We start from the raw sequence: 8,215 nt of genomic DNA, 5'->3' as shown, positions 1-8,215 counted from the left end.
GGAAGGGAACCTTCTAGGAAGGGAGGGGAGGGGTGTGGTGGTGGAGGGAGAGTGAGGTGGGGGTCGAAGCCCTTTGTGAGTCCGTGAGGCGGGCTGGGAGTTGTCCTTTCAGATCCCCTGATCCGAAAAGCCGCGAGGTTGCAGTTCGAGATCCCGTGAAGACGAGACATCTCGCGAGAAGTGCAATTGCGGCTCCACCTGTGAAGGGGCGGTGGGCCGGTGGGGCGCCGGGGGAGGGTCTCTGTTAATCTGTGAGCTGTGTTTGCGTTCGCTTCCTCGGCCTTCACGCTGGATGGCCAGTTTTTCCTTTGTGCATCATCCTCTACCTGAGAAATGGTCGCTTCCCCCTAGTCTAGACACGGTGAGGAGCTCTGAGGAGGAGAATCTTGGGCTCTAGATTTTGAGGCGGCCTGGGAGGGCCTCTTTTTAAAACCTCTCATTTGTCCACCCCTTCTACCCAGGAATGTTGGTTTCTCAGAGTAAACCTATGGCCATTCGGATTCGGTGGCAAGTTAGTCATGCCCTTATGATAGTCGTTGTCAAACTTATTTGAGAAAGCTGGTCCAGGTGACTCCTGGGCCAAGTGTTGCTCCGGAGGGTGTTCTGATTAGCGTCAGTTTTTGTAAGTGAAGGTGCTGTTTTTATCTGGCGTAGTTGATTGTTTTATAACTCTTGGTGTCTAAGGAAATGGCACTGTTCGCGGTTTTTCATCAGAGATGATATTATGCGTGTATATATAATGAAATGAGTCAGGCTGGTTCTGGAGCTTTTTGCTTAATGTATGCTAATGTTGAATGAAGCTTTAAAAGCCAGTTTGGATAAAATTTTAAGAATAGGGTACACGTCCTTTTAATTAAACCATTTGTCAGAAATGTTTTGTCAATTCAAAGAAAGTCTATTCTACGTCACTTTTTAAAGGCAGGAATTATTTTTATATTAAAAATTTAAAAATTAAGTCTGAAAGCTTAAAATAATAATTGAGGCGTAAATCATTGGGTAATTAATGTATTTATGCATTTATTCATTCTGTAAACAATTGATTGTATAAAGTGCGCTAAACCTGCCAGTCAGCTGGGAAGGAACTGTCTAATCAAGGAAATGTACTAAGTAGGTCGTACATATGGAATTCACCGCTCAGATTAGAGGCACCATGCAGTTGTGGTAAAGAGTGAAGCCAGGCTGTCTGCTTACAAATCCTAGCTCTACCTTTTACTGTGGGACCACTGGCAAATTCTCACTGCTTCAGTCTCTTCATAAAGTAAAACTTGACTAACAGTAGTATCTGTTTCATAAAGTTGCTCCTTCAGTAAATAATTAGAGCCTAGAATGTGCTAGGCACTGGTCTAGGCACTAGATTCAGTGAATAACGTAAAAATCCTATTGTCATAGAACAAAAATCCTACCATTACCTTCTGATAGTGGAAAGAAAAATAACAAGCACAGTAAAGAAAGCGAGATGGAGAAAAAAAATAGAGAATTATTCTTCTAGAGTTATGGTTAAAAGGAAGGGAAATGGGAGGTCAGGATAGAGAAAACAACATTGGAGGAAATATCAGTACTACAAGGAGTTGAAAAAGAGACCTATGCTCTCTAAGGGGAAAGATTTCTAGATAGAATATCAAGGGCAAAGGCCTTGAAATGGGAGCCTGAGAATGTGTGTAAGGAACAGCAAGGACACCACTATGGCTGGAGTAGAGAGCAAGTGTGAGAGTAGTAGAGATGAAATCACGTCAAGTTATTATAAAATGAGTTAACCAACGAAGAATTTAGAACAGTTGCCTGGCATAGTTATGTTCTCAGCAGGTATTAGTTGCATCTTAGTTCCTTGGCAAGTACAGTGATAGCAGTTTGGCAGTGTCAGATTTTTCACTAATAATGACAAATGCATCATGATTATCCCCATTTTGTCCTGAGGGAAAGGGTCAAGGCTGTTTGCTGTAAGTGCCATCTTTCTTTGAAATCTTGCGTTTTAACTTGAGCAGTCACAAATTTTGCATCTCTTCCGTATTTATTTTAATGTACAATAACGTCTTTCTCAAAAAACTTCACCAAAAATTGATGTAAATTTAGTAGGATGTACCACTTATGGTAGCTGTGAGAAGGAGAAGCATCTTTTGTTGGAGATACTTGCGTATCCTAATATGAGAAACAGAGCCATGTTTTAAGACCCAAAAAGAGGGGAAAGGAGGAGGAGGAAATGAAGCTGGGTCCAAATGACTGAAGGCTTTATTAACCTTGAGCTTGGACTCCATCCTGAATTCAGTGGTGATCTCTGGTTTTAAACTGGGGCCTAATCTAGTTAGGTTTGTGTTTTAGATTGATTACCCTGGTAGCTAGACAGGCTATGATTCTGAGGAGGATAAGACCAGAAGTAGGGAGAATATTTAATTTACTGGAATCTTTCCAAAGGATAGCCGAGATAATTGAAGTGGAGATAGCAAAAAGATGACAAATTTGAGAAATATATATGAGGTGAAATAGGCAGGACTTAGTGAATGATTTCAAATGTGAAGAGTGAGGAGAGGGATGAAACTAGAAGGGATTCCAAGTTTCTAGATTGGGTGGTAGGGAAGATATAGAAACTGCTGAGGTAGTCAGTATTAAGTATTCAGGTTGTATTTTATGTTCAATGAAATTTTATATAGCTTATCATATAGTCTTGTACCATTCTCATTAAATTTATTCCTGGGTATTATATAATTTTTGTTACTGTGAGTGGGTTCTCTTTTTCTCCTGTAAATTTTTTATTTGTTATTGCTACTGTTAAAAGAGAAACTGATTTTTGGTACATCTTTTATCCAGCCTACTGACTAAAATTCCTTATTGATTCAGTTTTGCTTCCTCTCTTAGATTTTCTAGCTATATATCATCTGCAAATAATAATTTCATCCCTTGCAATATTTGTTGTCATACTTTATTTTATTAATGTAATCTTTAAAGTATGAAACAATCATAATGATATTGAACATCGTAGTCTTACTACTTAATTGAATGGGAATGACCAGTATTTTAACACTTAGTATAATTTGTGCTATTGGCATGAGATAAATATTCTTTAAAATGTTTTGGCGATTGCCCTTTATACCAGTTTTATTTAAAGATTTGCCGAAATGTCTGCTAAAAAAAATTATTAAATGTTTATGTATCTTATTTTTCCCTTTAAAATGATAATACAGTGGATTATATTGATTTTATTTTTAGGATAATAATAGCAAACACATACTGAGCATTTGCCATGTGCCAAGCACTGTTCTAAGAACTTAACTGTTTAATCTTTATAACGTCATGCTTTAGGTACTGTTACGATCTTCATTTTACAGATGGAAAAAACTGAGAGAGAGGTGAAGTAATTTGCCCAAGGTCACACAAGAAGTAGTAGCAAACCTTATATTTGCTATGCTGCAGATATTTTATTCAGGATTTTATATTTATGTTTGGGAGAATTTAAAATAATTTTTCTTTATTCTCTCTTGGAATTTGGATTGTATGTTACTTTTGAAAAATGAATTGGAAATTTTCCATCTTTTTTTCTGTGCTGTAGAATAATGAGAATCAAATAGAATCATTTGATCCTTGTAGATTATGTACAACTGGCCTATAAAATCAAGCTTGATAGCTTATTTAGTGGTAGATCTTTAGAAAATATTTGAATTTGTAATATGGTTATTGATCTGATAATTTTTTCTGTCTTTTCTTGTGTTAGCTTTGGAAATAAAAATTTTTAGCATACCAACTATTTCTCTAAATTTGAAAATTTATTGATGTAAAGTTACATCAGTATACAATAATTCTCTTAATCTCTTCTTTGCACATTTGAATTTCCATTTTCATTATAATGTTATCTGTTTTCTTAGTGGGGCTTTCCAGGGGTTTGTCTGTTTTATTCAGCTTTTCAAGAAGCAACTTTGGTTTTATTAAATTTTTTTTTTCTTCAGAATCACTAATTTTACTTTTATCTTTAAAAATTTCATCCATGTAAATATATTTGTTCTTTTTATAATTTTTTAAAAGTTGAAGGCTTAGTATATTTCCATACTATATTTTTTATTAAAGATTATTCATGCCAGAAAAATTTTAAAAGACAGTAGCTAAAGTGAGCATCTGCTTTGTAGTTAAAAAAATGTTTAATTATTTTAATCATTCTGGTAAATATTTTTTAAATGCTAATATTCATTCATTTATCAAATATTCACTGAATGCTAGTTATTTTTCAAAGATCTTAGAGTCTGTTGGGAAAGTAGCAAACCAGAATAAGTGCTTTTCAAGAGACATAGAATGCTGTAGGAACACATAATATTTTTTTAAGGCAAAATATTAAGTATCCAATTCCTTCATCAAGGAATGGCATGAAATCCCTCTTCTTTGTACATTTTTATTCCTGTCTGTTCTTTGTATTTGATGTAGGTATTTTTCCTAATTTATAGCTCAGGAAACACATTTAAGGGAGTTAAAAAAAATTTGCTTAGGAGCTTACAACTCAAGGGCTGGGAAGCTCCTTTATTTCTTCTGGAAAAACTTAAAAAGAGCATATCTTCAATGCTGAATAGTAAAATGGAATTTTTTAATGTCTCATGACCAGGGTTTAAGTCATATTAGATGAATCATACTGTATGATTCATGAACTGTAAGTATCATGAACTGTATCTGTCATGAACTGTATTTTTGATGAATGTGCAGAGTTTGTAGAATACTGAATAATGTACTAAGGGAATTATATCAGAGGTGTGAACACAGAGCTGATTGTTAATTCATTTACCCACCATATATTTAATGCTAGCTTGAGTGGCAGGTACATTTCTAGGTTCTGGGGGTACAACAGTGAATCAAATAGACAAAATATGTCTACCCAAGTAGAGCTTTTATTTTAATGGGAGATATAGCAAAAAAAAAAAGAGATATAAGTAAAATATATTAATGTTAGTAATAAGTGCAGTATAGGAAAAAACAGGGAAGGGGGATAGGAAATATCAGAGTCAGGATGGAGAATTGCAATTTTAGTTAGGGTGGAGTATTGATCAGTATTTGCTGCATAACAAATCACCTCAAAACTCAGTGGTTAAAACCATGAGCATTTATTTCTTGGTCTGTGGGTTGAGTGCAGTTAGTCTGATCAAGGCATGACTTGGCTGGGTAGCTCTGCTTTAGCTGTTTTGTGGGGAAGGGGAGATATCTTGAGCTCAATTTCAGTTATGACAAGGTGTTTACTAGACATCTGGGAGCTATTGAGTGGGCTGTTGAATATATTATTTGTAGTTAAGGGAGAAGTCAAGGCCAGAGATAAAAATTTAAAGCCTGGAGACTAAATGATATAGGGTGAGTAGGATAGAAAAGACTGAACCCCAAAGTACTTAAGTATTTAGAGGTTGGAGAGATGTGAAGAACCAACAAAAAACACTGAGAAGTAGTTGCCGGAGGACAGGCGACCTATCTTGACCCCATGGTTGTCTATAGGGATCCATCTCAGCTGCAGCATCTGGGCTGCTTTTGACTTCTAAAAGAAGACTCTAGGTCGACAAAGAAAGAAGTCTTAATCTACATACAGGTTCACTCTTTACTTCTGCCTTCAGAGGCCTTGAACTATGCAGGAGGATGGGTGGCTTCATTCTTTAAATTAATATTGCATGCTTAAAGTACGCCAGGTATTAGGCACTGGGGTTGTAGCAAGGGATTTAGAAAAAGAAAAAAAATTTTCCCGACACTGGGAATTCCATGCTAGTGAGGGCATGAGGCCAAATCTAAAACTAAGAGCTTATTCAATAGGCATAAACAGCAGAACGGAAATTCCATTGGCCCAGGTTCCAAAGATTCAAGGCAAAGAAATCAGTGGTAGAAAATTGGCAGAGGTCTAGGCATGGGGTCATTTGGATACTGTGTCCCCACTATGGTTAAAACAATTCAATATGTACTAATATTAAATTGATTTTACCCTTTATACAGAGCCAGGAAACAGTCTGTACAGTTAATGTCAACTCTTAACTTTCAGAAATGTTAACCTTCATCACAAAGCCAGAAAACCTAAATAAACCAAAATTATTCTCCCTTTGTAATTCTTCTTCCTGTTTTCTCTCCCAACTATCAAGTATTATAATTAAGCTAATTTGCCAAACCATGAAATTAACTTTCTTACTTTTCAGACAGTTCCTGATTTTTTTAATGTACATTTCACAGACTTCAAATCTAGATTAAGAATACAAGGTTTGGATAATTTGGGTAAATGTTTTATCCCGCATTTTCACATCTAATTTCACATCCCCAAATCAGAAGTTTTCCTTTTAAAAAAAAAAGGTACTATCCATTGTTTCTGAATCTAATTTTACAGATAAGTAAAGATGAAAATGACATACTTTTATTTTAAGGTATGGTAATCATTTTTAATTATAACTAGTATTTGTTGAAAGCCTCCTTTTTGCAGAACAGGGCCCTTTGCATATCTCATTTAAAAATTTCTAGTCTTTTAGGAAATAGATATTATCAAGTTCATGAAATGGGTATATATCTGTTTCCTGAATGAAAATGTGAAGTCATTTTCTGACACAGGGGTGTCCAAAGTAGAATATGCACACCTGAGATATGTGAAACTGACTATTAGGGTGTGGAAACAGATATTAGAACTTTTCTTTTTGCTTATTTTAATCTCATTCTTTTTTATTTTATATTATAGTAGTACCTACAATAGCATGAATAGCATAAATGAATTGCTATTCATGTATTTTCAGTGTATTCATATATCTTCAGAATTTACTGCTTTAGAAGTATGTGATCCAAAAAAATTGGGGACTTCTCCAAAATCTTTAACTTTGACAGAGAATCAAGGTGGATTTGGGTAGGGTCATTGGTGGTGGGAGAGTCAAGTACATATTGTATTCTCCATTCCATTCTTGATTATCATCTCCACATGTCATGTCTTTACATTCTGTCTTGTTTCCTTTTTTTTTTTCATTATTGTCTAACAACTTATGACAACATAATATTTTGAAATTGCTGAAAATATTCCACTTTTGGAGAATTTGCTTAGGGGTAACATATGGTCCTTCTGACAGTCCAAGCTACATTTTTGAACAGCATGGTTTTGGCAGTGCTATCTGTAAATAACCTGAAACTGATGGATAGTTTAATATTTGGATTTTTTTTCAGGTAAATTCTAACCTGTGCGTATTTTTGTAGGTACAATACATTCCATATATTTGTAACAAATTAATGTATATATTCTGTAGGTTTGCTTGTGTAAGTCCAGGAATAGTGACTGAATAGATCTGAAGAGAATCAAATACCTGCTTCAGACAAGATGCTAATTTTGGCAAGGGTGTTCCCTATATTGGCAGATTTATAAATATGGGGCATTGGGTATGCATTGCAAGTTTCTTGCTTCCTGGTATAAACTGCCAGATAATACTAACAATGATCTTTGCTAAATGGCAAGAGCTGAGATGGACAGTGAGTACCCTGATATTTTGGGGCAGAAAATATCTTTGGTTTCTGATAACTTTTGCAAAGATTTTCCAACCATTGTCTCTCAGTCCTGGAGTTTACTTAAGCAAACTATGTATTTTTTCCTTGTGGGAAAATAGTGTTTTGGCCTCCCTTGCCTAGGTATGTTCATTTTGAGGCCTTGCCAAGAACCTAATCAAATACAAAATGGAAGAAATTAATGGAAAATTCAAAAATTAAATAATCAGTATATTTCACCTATTCTTCACACAGCTGATAAACTAATGGTACAACCTCAACCTGTTATTCTTTGAGTTTAACCTGATGGCCCTAGCCCTTCTTGTTTACCTGCATCTATCTAACATGTGAGAAATAGACTTTGAGAGTGCTAGAGCCATAGAAAACCTGCTTTACTCCTTTCAAAGCCACCAAGAATGGCTGTTGCTGCTTGGCTAGCAGATATAGTCAGATCAATAATGGTTAAAAGTTTGGTTTTAAGGAACTCCCATCAAAATGTCTGGAGTTATTCCTAGAAAATGTCCTCTTCATATTTTTTTCAGCCTTGAACTGGTTACTGTACTTCTCATATGTGGCTAAAACATCTCACATCTCAACTTTAAGGAGTGTTTTGGAATTCTTTTGGTAAAATCTAGCAGAAGCGATAACTAGCATTATCAGGGTTTGCTTTATTAACAGACCCATGAACTTCTGGAGTACATTTAATTCAGTGCTGAAATAGTAAATTCAGCTTTTAAGATAGCTTTTAAAATTGTACCAAGTTGCATGT

At 35.3% G+C, this 8,215-nt stretch overlaps 1 protein-coding gene across 5 annotated transcripts in view; it reads left to right on the top strand.

Annotated features, from left to right (window-relative positions):
• The first annotated feature begins 48 nt into the window (after positions 1-48).
• DZIP3 (DAZ interacting zinc finger protein 3) overlaps positions 49-8,215 on the top strand; it is a 116,805-nt gene continuing 108,638 nt past the window's right edge. For all 5 annotated transcript variants that reach the window (XR_009502945.1, XR_009502944.1, XM_059921190.1 and 2 more), the window contains exon 1: positions 49-361. The gene's annotated coding sequence lies outside the window, so the exon portion shown is untranslated. The remainder of the gene's footprint in view (positions 362-8,215) is intronic.

The sequence above is a fragment of the Balaenoptera ricei genome, chromosome 4 (genome assembly GCF_028023285.1).
Source record: "Balaenoptera ricei isolate mBalRic1 chromosome 4, mBalRic1.hap2, whole genome shotgun sequence".
In the NCBI taxonomy this organism is placed as follows: domain Eukaryota; kingdom Metazoa; phylum Chordata; class Mammalia; order Artiodactyla; family Balaenopteridae; genus Balaenoptera; species Balaenoptera ricei.
Note: the sequence above shows the minus strand (reverse complement) of the source record. Positions and strands in the feature narration are given on the sequence as shown.